The sequence below is a fragment of the Cheilinus undulatus genome, linkage group 5 (assembly GCF_018320785.1).
Source record: "Cheilinus undulatus linkage group 5, ASM1832078v1, whole genome shotgun sequence".
In the NCBI taxonomy this organism is placed as follows: Eukaryota; Metazoa; Chordata; class Actinopteri; order Labriformes; family Labridae; genus Cheilinus; species Cheilinus undulatus.
In genome coordinates, this window is record NC_054869.1 from 32,311,684 (window position 1) to 32,326,766 (window position 15,083).

Consider the following 15,083-nt stretch of genomic DNA (forward strand, 5'->3'; position numbering starts at 1 on the left):
AGTGAGTCAGAGGAAAAAAGTCAGAGGAAAAAAACAATGTTCTTCTAAGTTTGAGGTGAAATAAATTTGCAGTAAGAAACATTTAGCAGCTCTGTGGTCTCTTCAGGGGGACAGTTGCATAAATCCCTCTCTGAGACGCATTAGAAATGATACCCCTGGGATTAGCAGACCAGACTATGGTTATGCGTATGTACGTTACATAAACCATAACTGACACATGAGGCCCATGTATGGTTAACTGATGCAATAATCTGTCCAGATGTAGCAGACCTTAAATCACATCTTAGGCCTGGATGAGCACAAAATCTCCTTCAAGAATAAGGGAGGATATGTCAGAACAAAAGGTGTTCCAATTACTGACAACACTCTGCTCATTATCTGGCACTGGTTGCCGAAATACAAGTCTAGACTACTGCGATACTTGCATGCATTACAGTGAGAGCTTGCAGGGTTATCGGCACAACAGACTGAGCCACAATACCCGGATTCACAAAGGGAAAGATCGTGGCTGGAATGTGGTGTGTTCCCAGGAGGACTAGAGAGGGCCATCACAAAAGGAAAACCCACACGGTGGGCACTTTTTCTTCTGCCATGTACAGGAAGCAAAATGAGAACTATCAAGTTTGACACTATTCACAGGGCCTTCACAGGGCCCTACAATACCTGGCTGGGCAGGCAGAATGCTGGGCTTAAGAAAGGGGGGAGAAAGGCTGGCAAAGTCTCCGTCACGTGAAAGCGTGTCGATATTTCTGACACCTCCAGGCTACAGGCCAAATAAAGAGCATAGGGGCTTGTCGCTGTGGGGCCGCTGGGCCCACCAGAATGCTAAAAGCTGGTACCCCTTATGCTCCGACAGAGACCTGGGACGGATTCCTGTGTAAACAAGTAAAAAAACTTATTTTTAGGTTAAAATTTCAAGGTGCTGAAAAGGAAGTTTTATTGGGGGTGACCTGATGCTTGAAATGTGTCTAAATGTTCAAGAAGCGCTGCAATATTTTAACCCCTCCATCAAAGCTCTAGTGAAACTCCCCTCAGTGAGGAAAAACACCAAACTGAAGATGTGTTGAAGGAAACCAGGTAAAGCAAAATATCCTCCTCTACAACCGTTTGTGCCATCACCTCACTCTTAAACTAGAAAAGCACTCGGAGAGCGCAGACTTCCACCATTAACCCTATCTCCCAATAGTACAGAATCCTTTAAAAAATTCCTGGATCAAGACGGTGATCCGGATCACTCCCAAAATCCAATCAGTTCTTCCTTATGCCATTTCTGACATTTCCTGAAAATTTCATCAAAATTTGTCCACAACTTTTTTTGGTTATGTTGCTAACAAACAAACTAACTAACAAACTAACAAACAAACCCATCCAATCACATAACCTCCTTGGCGGAGGTAACAATCTCTCTGAAAATCCTTTCACATCCTCCCCCCGCAGAGGATTTACAACTAAACCTCCACATGTCCAGCAGTCAAAAGTTGCACTCTAGAAAGAAAAAAAAAAGTCTAAAAGGAAAAATCAGAAGTTTCTTTTTGATCCACCAATTAGAAAATGAAGTCAATGCACAGGCATTACATGTATGTTCTAACCAGACAGATATGAATTAAATATCGAGTCCACCTGCAGGTTTGAGTGGCAGCTCACATGAGCTTTGTGAGAACATTACTGTTCACTCACTTAGTGAACTGAACAGCCCTGTTTTTTCCACTTCATCATCTGATACTCCCTTTGTGCCATCTTTAGTAAAACAGGATTATTCTGGACCTAAAATAAACCAGAAAAAGGGAAATTCACATCTGTTCTTGTAATGATCCTGGACGGCTCAATTATAACAGTGAAAATGAGCAACTCTCCAATAAAACCACCCATAGGAGATCATGTGTTGTAGATGTCCAAATTTTCATTGTTTCAATTCCTTTTCGTTTCCACCTTTTGAAATGAAAAGACACTGTTTTTATTTTAATGATTGGTAGCAAGAAAATCAAAGCTCTGAAAACTTCAGATCTTCAGTTATTCCTTTCATCAAAACCTGCTGCAAGACAAAGAGAGAGCGCACTGGCTGAACTTTGTTGACACTGCTGGCACATTTAGTTGTAAAAAAAAAAAATACAAGAAATGACACAGTTTTAGATGCATAGGACTTCTAAATTTGTCATTGTGGCACTGAAAAGTTATCAATATCATTTGATTCTTACTAGCACCATGCTGAAGTAGGGAGGCCCTGATTGTCTTTTTGCTGTCAATACTGAATAGGGGTGTAATGATTCATCGATGTATATCAATATATCGATTGGTTGATTGATAGTCCAATCAGATCGATGGAAAGTCAAACATCGATCTAAATGGATGCTTCAAGTGACGCTTTTATTTTGAAATTCCCCCTGCACGCCCGTTGACAGTTTCCGCCCCAGGCAGCGTCCTCAACATGCTAGCTAACTAAGTAGCAGCCATGGCTTAAAGTTTCGCGGCTGAGGGAAAGAGGATATCCTCTCCTCTCTCTGCTGTGTGGATACATTTCAGACAGACGCTACTGCAGAACGGATCTCTCCCCTTAGTTTGCCGACCACATCTACGTCTTTATCTGTATATAACCACCGTATGAGATCGTTCACGGATAAAAACACTCCACCTGTAATGGCAGAGGAAGTGAGTGCTGTCTTCAGCAGATACACAGAGAGGAAAAAGTCTGCTGTTGCATATCTCCTTTGATACACTTATTTTACATCTCCGTCTCACATTAGATTTATAATGAAAATATAAGCTGTCCAAACTTAGCGTGGTTCAAGCAGGACAGCTGTTGCCTGTATACCCCCACCCCCTCACTCTTGTTATAAAGCTGAACATCACAGGAACGTCTTTTAAAATAAAACTTTGCTCTAGTAATTTGTCTAACCCTTTCATTTATTAAAATCAAGGTTACAATAAATAAAAAATGATAAAGAATCATTATATAACATCATATGCCACATATTTTACCTCATTTAAATCTCATAAGGTGAATAAACTAATTTAACTATCTGCCACATTAACAGGCTCCTGAGTAAAGTATGAAGGGCTGATATAGAGCAGAAATATCTGTTGAAGTCCACATGTGTGTAAATAAGTTTAAGAAAAAAATCTAAAATGGGAACACAGGCACAACATTTTGATCATTATTATAAAGGGTTGCAGAAAAAGTCCATAGCTTTTGGTGCTTTAAAGGAATCTGGGGATGTGAGGAAATAAAATATTTGGTACTGAAAATGTTTGCTGTTTTAAATCAATATGTTTTAACACAAATGTGCATAGTTGTTTTCCTAATTTAAAGGTAATCGGGGTAATCAGGTCTTTGTTGTTTTTGTTAAAGACGTATTTTTTATTAAATACAGAGACCTGTCAATAATTTAATTGCAGAAACTGTTTTTTTTTTCTGTAACTATGTGAAATTTTTTGCACAAAATCACCTGATATCGATCCTAGGCCCCATATTGAATCAAATCGAAATCATATTGTGGCAGATTTTGCGATATCAGAAAAAAATCGTGTCCAAAATATCGAAATCATATCGTATTGGGAGGAATCTGGTGATTTACACCCCTAATACTGAACATTTTTTTGAATGAGACTTGCAGATACTGATAACAGTAACTGTTTTGATAAAGTGGCTTTAGAGGCAAACCGTCTATTTTGCTCTATAGTGTAATGCGATAACCTACAGTACAGGTGGCATCGAAGCCTAATAAAGGAGCGTAAAAGTCATCCTTACCCATAATGTTCACATACTACAGCTGTGTTGCATTCTACGGTTTTTCTCCAATTATTTTCTTTTTTGGGGTTGATTTGCCTTCATTTTGACATGATTCTATGATTTTTTGGTTCTGTCATGGGTGAGTACATCATGAAGTTAAAAGGTTAATGTTTGCTACAAAGAACCTGTGGTTTCATGTAAAATTCTGTGGCTTTTTACCTCAAAAGTAAACTTTTCCTCATCAATGGTGCTGTTGTAGCTCTGTGACCTACTGACCTCACGATGACCTTTTGCTCATGCTGCAGGATGAGAGGTGATGCTGATAAAGATCGGCCTTAATTATTTATATCCATGTTGTGCAGCCTGGTGAGCTCCGTCATGCTGCCAGCTGACTTTACAAGAAACATATAAAAAGTTACGGACAACTTTAGAGCTTGAAATAACTAAAAACATTAATAAACTTCATCTACATGTCCCAAAAAGGGGGTTAAGAAAATTTTAAAATCTGTTGATGGGGTGATTATGCTCGACTTTGCTGCTGCAGCACCTGTGGTTATTAATAGCCTAAATGTTAACATTTCTCATTACTGATCTACACACAGAGAGAAGAATTAACGTGTTCTGTAAACTAACATTACAGCCAGCTGCAGGAGAGTGAAGGTATGTGTATTCGTACTGTACCAATTCGGTAAGGTACAGACGTGTACCGAATGGATACATGTGAAGCAAACTCACATATAGACAGAAAACCAGAGAGCAACTCAGTGTCACACTGTCCTGGCAACGACAGCAACAGCCTGAATATTCCCAGATAAAAGTGTCCTGTTAAGGGACATTTTGTTTCCCAGTAAGATACAACAGTGGACAAAGACAACAACAGTAGCGCTGACAGCACGTCGTCCAGCAGATCAATCAAAGCATTTTAAAAAGGCTCCACTCAAACAAAAACGTCACTGTAAAGAGGAGGAACAACAAAGTCTCACCAGCTGGTTATGAATTTCCTATTTTTAAGATTAAGTGTTTTTATTAAAACACTGGTGCTCTGGCTCTGTGAATCAAATTAATTCTACCTTCAACTATCAGCCTCAGAGGAGGGAGAGAGGAGACTCCTTCATGTCTGCAGCTGTGTCATAGGTAAAGTTATCCTCAGTTTTGAGGTTATATAACATTAATTATTGCATATTATTCACACTCAAAAGTACCGAAAATTGGTACAGTTGTGTACCGGTACCGATTCACAGGTACCGAGAATCAGTACCGTACCAGTTCAAATGTGAAAGCTACCCATCCCTACCTCTGATTCCAGCTTGTTCATGTGAAGATTTTCTGTGTTTTTGTTTGTTTTAATTATTTGTTTTTGTATTTAATCATTGAACTGATCAAATATATGTCATAAGTATAAAATAACGCTGTATAAGAAGAGAGGATTGTTTAAAAATGCTGGAACTGGCAGTCTAAACTTTAACATTTGTTAGGGTTTACAAATCCAAACTGAGGTTTTGAATGTACTTCCTGTTTGTATAGTGGTCAAATAAATACACAAATAAAGCAGCCTTCACATACCCATTTCAAACAACACACATTAGGACATTATACCGGGTAATGGTGCACATGAAGTGATAGCCAAGACACGAGTACAGTCCAGTCTATCACAGCACCCGTATGCCAAAACCACAGGAGGGGCTAAAGGGTCAGCCGAGCTGAATCATGTTGAGTCAGCATGTGGTGAAAGGCCAAACACATCACCCTTAACCCCCCCCGTTCCCCTCCTCACTGTCCATCCCACAATCCAACACCCAGACTGAGAACGTCAGTCATCAGCTCATGGACATTCCCACCTTAAGACATCTTTGAAGAGGAGAAAGCGTGCCAATTACAGATTGGACATAGGGGGTGGGTGTTTCTAACAGAAACAAATATTATGTGGCTTGGTCATGTGTGGTAGGGGTCCAACACTGGAGAATGAGAAGCAGCTGGCATGAGGGTCATCTCCAATCTCGCATTACACATACCGATCTGAATCGAAGAGAGAAAGATGCAGACACATTTGTTTGTGTCTGTGCTGTATGGCATCTCTGAGTCACCACCAACGAGCATTTTCAAAGGTAAAATCCTGTAGATACTACCCACAACTGTTGTATTTTAGTAAGAAAAAAGACAGTTTTATTCTATGATAACAAAACTTTTTGGCCTGTCAGACAGAAGAGGCATGTAGTTGTCAAACGAATTGTCCGCACCAAGTTTGTTAATATTTTTGATTCTTAGATACTTTTTTGTACTTTTCAATACTAGTTGTCTTAAAACAATACATTACTCTTGTTTTAATGTTTGATAGAATCAAAAAGAACACAACTTTTGAAAACATCTGATCTTCAATAATATTTGTAACCAAAAGCTGCTGTGAGAGAAAAAGAAAGAGCAGTGGAGGTCTGTTTAAATTCATGGGTCAGTACAGCTGGATTGTGGACAGCAACACTAACTTTCACAAAAATATTGGCCTGTTTCAACACTGAAACTTGCCAGTGTTTTGTGCAATTCATATTGTGTGACTTTGCTTGTGATCTTCGGTAATCGAAAACAAGAAATTACCCAATAATTGATGAGTAGGATTTCTATTTTTGTTGCTGTGGTATCAAAACAGGTAACGAATGGCTATTAAGTATTGCATCAATTGTTTTCATTAGACCTCTGCCTATGTGTTTAAAAAGAACTCCTGAAAGAAGTCCCAATGACAGGATGAATCGTTAGTGTCTGCTTTGTTTTAGCTTTTCACTAGAATTTTTTAGAGGTGCATGCTTCCACAAACTTCTGTCTAATTCCTCTCTGGAAAAAAGACTGGGAAGGTTCAAAAAGATCATTAAAATGACTTTGTTATCACTTTCTTTCTCAGTCACAAACACATTTTAACACTTTAACACAGGTAAGAAACAAGGCTTTTTATGACAGCTGACAAATCATGACAATTAACAATCCCACTGACAAGAGTTATATAAATACATTTTTTGGTGCCTAAAAACAGTATTCAGTATTATTCAGTATTATTAATTTTATAGATCAATCATTGTCAATATTATTTAGCTTTGTTGACAAATTAACCTCTTTATTGTCAAAGTGAAAACAGATTTCTACACAGTCATGTAAATTAAATAAAAAATATGTAATGTAAAATAAGGGATTGCATAAATATTCACCACCTTCAAGTCAGTATTTAGATGCACCTTCTCTATTGGATTGAGGTCTGGGCTTTGACTCAGCCGCTCCAGAACATTCACCTTGTTGTCCTTTATCCATTTCTGTGTAGCTTTTGTTGTATGCTTTGGGTCATTGTCTTGCTGGAAAATAAATCTCCCAAGCCAGAGTTCTCTTGAGTAAGATTGTCCTCCAGGATTTTCCTATATTTTGCTGCGTTCATTTTACCCTCTACCTTTACAAGCCTTAAAGGGCCGGCCGAGAAGCATCCCCACAGCATGATGTTGCCACCACCATGCTTCACAGTGGAGAGATGGTGTGATTGTGGTGATGTGTAGTGTTTTGCGTTTGCCAAACATAGCTTTTTTTCCAATGGCCAAAAAGCCCCATTTTGGTCTCATCAGACCAAAGAACTTTCTTCCACTTGACAATGGAGTCTCCCACATGCCTTTTGATGAACTCTAGTCCAGATTTAATATGAGTTTTCTTCAACAGTGGCTTTCTCTTTGTCACTCTCCCACAAAGCTTTGACTGGTGAAGAACCAGGTCAACAGTTGTTGTATTCAGAGTCTCCTCCATCTCAGCTGCTGAAGCTTGAAACTCCTTCAGAGTAGTCAAAGGTGTCTTGGCAGCCTCTCCTCTCTACCTAGTCTCTTTCTTGCTTGGCCACTCAATTTGTGAGGACAGCCTGATCTAGACAAATTTACACAGGTGTCATATGCTTTTGATTTCTAGATGATTGATTTAACTGGACTCCAGGGGATGTTCAGTGTCTTGGAAGTTTTTTGTTTCCATCTCCTGACTTTAACTTTTCAATAAGCTTTTCCTTGAGTTGCTTGAAGTGTTCTTTTGTCTTCAGGGTGTAATGGTAGCCAAGGAAACTGATTAACCAATGACTGGACTTTCCAGACAAAGGCATCTTTATACTACAATCACTGAAACACATTCACTGCGCTCATGTGATCCTCATTTCACTAATTGTGAGACTGCTAGCACCAAACAGCTGGATCTCTGTTGAATTAGGTCAGTCACTTTAAAGGGGGTGAATATGCAGTCACTTATTTTTCCTTAAATATTTTTGTTAAATTGACATTACTTTGTAGAAATCACTTTGACATAAAAAAAGATCTAGTCCTCTTTATGTGTTTATCTCATGGTAACAATGCTGGTTTTCCTTTGGTAACTCGAGATCTTGAGGAAAACAACAAAAATGAACTCATTATTAAGTGAAAAAATAGTTTTCCAGAGGAAAGATGAATAAATTGAGATCCCAAGAAAGAAACTGAAAACTTGCTTATTGTCAAGAAAAAATACTGATATTAACTGTATAAGGTATGTCCCTGAAGGGCTTCTGTACATCTAAAAGCTTTTGATAGTTATATTTTTGTCATCTGTTAAACTAAGAGTTATTTTTCCTGTAAGTTGATAGTGTGTTATTCATACAATGTCCATAAAAAGTGTCTATCAAGTCCACAGAGCCTATGACTAAAAGGATACTCATTAAGTTTCATTCATAGATGACTGAGAAAAACAATACAAAAACAAACATTCAAAAATATGAAGCTACTTTTGAGTACTGATCCATTATTAGAGATGATTTCATGAAAAATAAATTATGTTGAGAATTTTATTTTGATAATCTTGGATGGAATCTGGCATGGAATCTGTGTCTTTTTGACGATCAAACTACAAAGTTAACTTTAAAAAGAGTTGTTAGCGTAATTCTTCTGAATACATGGTTGTGTGGGCAAACAGAAGAAGCAAGCATTTTTATCCGCTCTGCAAACACAACACTTAGCAGCTAGACACTTCCTAAAACTAGCCAGCGCTGACAGGCCTGAGGAGTCCTCTTAAGAGGCTTAGTCTCTATGGAAGAGTGTTAATGAATGAAATACTATTTAGTGGATGATACATAATAAAGCCTCTTGTCTGGCCCTCTTGAAAGACCAACATCCTCTGACCCACTACTCCAATCTTGAGCCAGGAGATTTTTTTTCCTGCATCAGCGAGCCGTATGAGAGGGCAACCAGACAAAACAGACACTTAAGTTGTCTGTATGTGTGACAGAGGGAGGAAGGGTAGGAGAGGAGGATGAGAGGGAGAGGAAAGGGGGGGTTGGGGTGGTGAATGTGGTCTGCTGCACTGTAGGTCACTCTGTGTCTGAGGCTAGATGGGCTTAGAGAATATGCACCCCTGTACAGAAGATTTAAACTGCTCTGGCTAAATACTGTACATTCTCAGAGCTGGGATGCCTGCATTTTTATTGTGATTTAGCGTCTCTGTTGTCCTCACTGCTATAATTTTCCAAATTTTATTGTAATTTCAAAATATGAAAGAAAATGGTTAGGGTTACTTTTCAGTGGCATCCTTCATTCACCAGAAAAGTTTTTTTTCCCCTTGGTTTTATGATGTGAACTGGCGTGTCCAAATCAAATACAATTGGAGTATAACAGCTTCCTGTGAGTGACCTTCCCTGATATCTTTAGATGATAAATCTTGACTGACAGGCTCTGGGTTTCTCAATCTGATTCCAATTTAGGCCATTCAAAACACCAACAACCTGCCTTTAGACTCGGCTAACTCGCCGCCATCAAGCCCACATCTTTGGACCAGATGTTAGATGACTTTCCAAGTGAGTGCTCCAAATTCACAAGAAATCTAACATTTCAAATTAGCAAACTCAATATGCCAGAAATCAAATGGTTTTTACCAATTTAATCCTCTAACCCTCTCCCTGTCTTCCTCCCCCTTCTATTCCCCACACTCTAATAACTGTCCTGCTCTGTCTCGTAAAACCCGAGTGCCTTTAGAGAACTCTATAACAAGGCTTCACAAGCGCTTTAAGATTATGGTGTTGTCTTTATGTGCAGAGAGGGAGCACACTTGGCCACAGCTGAAGCAGGAGCAGACACTCAGAAACTGGGATAGAAGAGGGAGATGTTGTATGAAAGCATATCACAGCAGCTGCTGAGGTTAAAACGGCGGTTGTCTCTCCACAGGGCCAGAGAGTAAAGCAAAGGCCGGTCTCTAATTGAGCGAGGTCGCAGACATTCCGTGTAAAGCTGTGTATCAGTGGCCAGCCAGCCGGACCCTGAGAGCTGCCCAGCATGCTTAATCAAACAGTAATTACAAACAAAAGCAGGTCGGCATGGGCACTCTAGGGAACAGCTTTGGGCACTGGAGCTCCATCACGCAGGTCTTTCTACTTGGCATCATTTCTGAAATTCAGACAATACCCTCAGAGCTTTGATTTAAGCTTGTTTTTAACGATTTTAAGCTTTTAAATACAAAAAAAGAAATTGAAACGTGCAAAATCTGCAACAAATCATTTTTTCCACCATTTAATCTGCTGATTGGGGCCTATTTTACAGTAATTGTTCAGCCCATAAATGTCAGAAAACAATGAAACTGCTTACAGTTTCCAAAAAAAAAGCTGAATATTTTACACACTGTGAGTGCAATCAATTACCCAAAGATAATCAATTTGCAATCATGTAGGAAAAACAAAAGCACATTTCGCCACTTTGAAAGCAGGAACTAGGGGAATGTTTGGCATCTTTGCTTGACAAATCATTACACCTGATAAATATGAGTTCCTGGCAATTCAAAGGTTTTGGAAACAAAAGAATACAACAATAACCATTTATCTTAACACAAGCACATTCATCACATTCAGAGTGCTGTTAATATTCTTTTCGATGTGTTATTTTTAGAGCGGTCAAAAGATTAAAATCTTTCTTTGTGATTAATCATTAATCATTAGTTAATTGCAATTAATCACACCCTTTCAATCAAATCTTAAAATCCCACTATTTTGCCTTTTTGTATCATTCTGAATATTTCTACTGTACTGAGCTATGGGTAACTGACTTTATGTTTGGATACAGACCTGCTTTTATGTATATCAATGATAATAACATGAACTTAACCATAAAAGGAACTTGCTGAGTAATAAAAAGCAAATCAGGGAAAAGTTAAAGGTAAATCTTTGATGGTTCAGGTGCCTTTTGACTTGTCCACTGAGCTGTCTGAGTTTTTAAAGTGAAATGAGACAAAAAAGAGCAGTGGTGGACATAAAACTGTGGCTACAGGGAGAAACTGACGTGGATTTCACCAGAGATAAAAGGGACAATAAAGCATGCGATTAATTGCGCTTTAAAAAATGAGTGCACTGATTATAGATCGTAGTTAGTCACAACAAATGCAATTAATCTTGGCGGCCCCAATTATTTTGTTCACTCAGCAAATGCGCAAATAAATATCTCATGTTTATTAGCAATACTTTTAATAGGAAGTTTTGCACCGACTCCTGAGTGAAATATCCAGGTCTTAGCTAATAAGTGCTGGACAAACGTTTAAATATTTTATTACAATTCATCTCAGAATCTCTGTGGCTAGTTGTTATTGATCTCCACTTTTTGTTGCCTTGGAAATTCCACAACTGGTATTAAAATAGTTTCATTAGGGGTTTTTGTGCCATTTTAAACCAACTTCCTGCTTATAAACAGATATGCTTTTCATAAAAAGGAAATAAGAAATCAAAGAATACAACATGAACTTTATCATGAAAAAGAGTTTGTCATTGATTGAAAAGGAAAACAGGATCAAAGAAAAGGCACATTTTTGATAACACAATGTTCATGTGGGACAATAACGCATGCTATTTAAAATGAATGCACTATTTTTGGAACTTAAATAATCACAATTAATACATTAATCCTGACGGCCCTTTTCAAAGATTATTTTTGTGCTTTTCATGTCTTTACTGAGAGGACAGTTCTGTGGATTAACGTGGTCATAGACTGAGGGGGCTCAAACTCAGGGCTGCTGCTTTGAAGGCTGCTAGTTCCTTTGTACGAAGGATGCGTAGTTTGTTAACCACCTGCACGCTACAATTTCTACATTTTTATGTCAGCGGTTTGCTACTGTTTGCTTGTGTTCTGTGGCTTGTACCTTTTTTTTTTTTTTTTCAGAAAATGACTGCTTCTGCTCCTGAAAAATGACAACAAGCCAGAAAAACAGACAAAAAAGGGAAAAAAAAATCTGAAAGAAGCTTTAATGCTTAGAGACACAAAATTGGAGAATACTTTCCTCAAATGTTAAAACAAAGCCACTAATCTGGGGCCCTTTCATGGCTTATTAATTATTAAAAAATGCTGATTTATTTCCTCCACAGCCTCCTGTAAATTTTTTTCAAAATGTCCAAAAAATGTCTTTAGTGGAGGAGTTTTTATGTCAAACCTGCAGGAGCTTCTTGCCCTTCACAGCTTAAATTTGCCTGTAATGGAGATGGCTGCCGAGACACTAGTTCCTGTAAGCTTTGCATTTTTTGGACAGACGAGAACCAAGGACAAGACAATGAGTGTCACACAAACATTCTGAGTTTTTGGAGTGTATTCAGAATATCATCTGCTCAGGCCAAAATGCAACATCATCTAAATGAGGTTATTCAGCAAAGTTCACTAGAGAACAAGCGGCACACCACTTTCTCCTCGGGCTGCTCGAGGGAGACAGCGTGCAAACCCGACATAACCCCTCAGTGGATCGAGACCATTGTTTGATTGGTCTAACCAGAAAGCAATTCACACTTATTGACAGGCTGATGAATGAGTAGCGTGCTGACATACGCTGAATGCCCAAAAGGGAGAATGCTCTCATTGCCCTCTTCCATGTGAGACGGAGACCACTGTACTGTAAACAGCTGAGGGCCTCTCTTTTTGGCCTGTCTGGGTGAGCATTAGAGTACTTCCCGCCGTCGCCAGCAACAGCATGCCACAAAGGAACCTCTGTGGCCGACAACACTGAAGTGGCCACTGTCTTTTTCGTGAGTCTCAGGGTGTCTCACAAACTTTTTTCCATGCAAGCTTCTTTTCTTTCACCCCCTCCCCATTTTTTAGAGGCCCTTTTTTTTTCCTCTCCTCTGCTGTTCCTCTCAGTGGCCCCTACTGAGAGGACAGAGACAGACACTCCGCCCAGCCAAAGGTTTGTCTGCCAGTATGGTCAGCTTTGGTCTGGAACAAAAGCGCACTGACGCTGCCCACACACAGCAAACCCCCCCAGACAAGTCCACAACAGACTCCCACATTCTCCCCAAACTCCCTCGTTCCCTCTTATCTCCTATCTCCTCCGTCTCTTCATGACAAAGCATTCACTTCAAAGATTCCTCTTTGTTTTGTACAGTCGGTGCATGGTAAACCTTGGCTACATTAAACACTTGCAGCTGTTCACACTGTACTTTGGCACTCAATTAAATACCCTGTCTGCTTAAATATAAGACCTATTAAAGCTGTGACACTTCACTTGAGAAAATCTAACTTTAACCAATCACATCACTATCACCCAGTGGCCGTGGAGCTAGATTTTCTTACATGTTTCTAATAGAAACACTGTCTTTCAAAGCTTTTGTCGAAGCCAAACCAGTGGACAAATCAAACATTTCCTGCAGAAATATTTGAAACAAAAGAAACCGCAGAGTCTCCAATTTACAGGTTAATGGCAGCACACATAGCATTTTCATTTTAAAGGGGTTATCTAAAAATTACATTTGCTTACTTTGAAGAAACCTAATAAATTGCTTAAATCAGGAAATGGGATTAAGAAACATGACCAGCACAGAGAAAAGCTATATAGTTAAACTGGGATCAATTAAGGTAACTCAATTTAGGATGACAACTACAAGTTTCTTGTTTTAACAGTGTATATACAGAAAATCTAATATTAAATTTGATATTTCTTAAGACCTTTATTAAGACCCTCTTCATATATTTTAAGACTCTATTGCATCTACAATTTCTTTTACATTAGCGACACAGTTTAGAATATGTTTTGTGCTGACTGTGGGATAAAAATGTGACAACATAAAAAAAACAAAATACCAGTAGTATTTCTTGTTGTACTATGCAAAGTAAACTTTCTTACAGCATTTTGAGATTAGAGTATGAGAGAAAAGATCTTGATTTGATACCGCAAGGTAGCCGACAATGGAAGGTCTTATTTATGAACAACCTAGAGTAGCCCTATCACAGTTTTGAAGTCCTTTGTTTTTTGTTTTTTTTTTTACAAGTTTTGCGCTTCAGTTGAAACTACGAAGAACAGCATGCATTTAGGTTTTTTTTTTTTTTTGAAAAAAAAAAAAACATTATCGCCCATTTCACGATACTTTTAATGTTCTTTTATTCAGATTTTGATGTATTATATGTACGATTGATGATCACTTTACTGTTGCAGCAGATAAACCAAAGCTGACTTTACATGTGTTACAAACATTTTAGTAATCTGGCAGAGTTTTAAAAGAACATCGCGGTTAAAAAGCAGAAAAACTATTTTCACTGTTGTCTGGTGATTATAAATTTTAAAATGCAGCAACATTTAAGACTTCATTAGTCTTGCATTTAAGACTTTTTCATATTTTTTAATAGCCCTAATTTTGGTTTAATCAATTTAACAACTTTTTAATACTTTTAAAGGCCCTGCTGACACTCTGTTTAGGGTTATCACTCTGATGCAGCACAAGTAACTCTTTCAGTACTCCCTCCATTATGGTTTCCATTTTTTCCAACTTTTCAAATGAAGTCCACAGAACTGGTAACAGGACAACACGTGTGAACTTTGGCAAAAACAAAGAAGCCTCATGATGAAACGAAGTTCTGCAGAAATAGAACAGATCAGTGCCAAACAGTCAGACCTGCAGGACTCACTTCTGCCTTTAGAGGATTAGCTGCTCAAAGAACTGCACTGATAAAAGCAGAACTGGACAGGAGCACAGGGAAGAGGGTTATTTTTGTGCTCAAGTTAGAAAGATAGAGTATTAAAACATTTTTATCACATATCAGCAAAGGCAATGAAAATTAAATTTGAGACAGTGTTATGATTTCAGTTATGCAGCATAGTAAATTTAAGCAGGTAGGATTAGCTAGATAATTTTTTACTTCTTCCTACTCCTTTTCGCTCATGTAAACTGAGATGCTTGAGAATTTGCAGATCCAAGGTAGTTTTGTTTTCATTTCTTGATGTTCACTTATTTGTACTTTTTAACTGTTTTTAAGTTGTCATTTACATGATCAAAATAAAGATATCAATCAATAACTGACAAAAATGTGGGATTGAAAAAGAAGTCTGCATCCTTGGCGGATTTATCGTTTTAAACAAAAGATAATCCAATTAAAGC

The 15,083-nt window shown here is 38.3% G+C and overlaps 1 protein-coding gene across 1 annotated transcript in view; it reads right to left on the bottom strand.

The window, feature by feature from the left end:
* Positions 1–15,083, bottom strand: part of ndufs4 (NADH:ubiquinone oxidoreductase subunit S4) — a 37,464-nt gene that overhangs the window by 9,738 nt on the left and 12,643 nt on the right. The window lies entirely within an intron of this gene.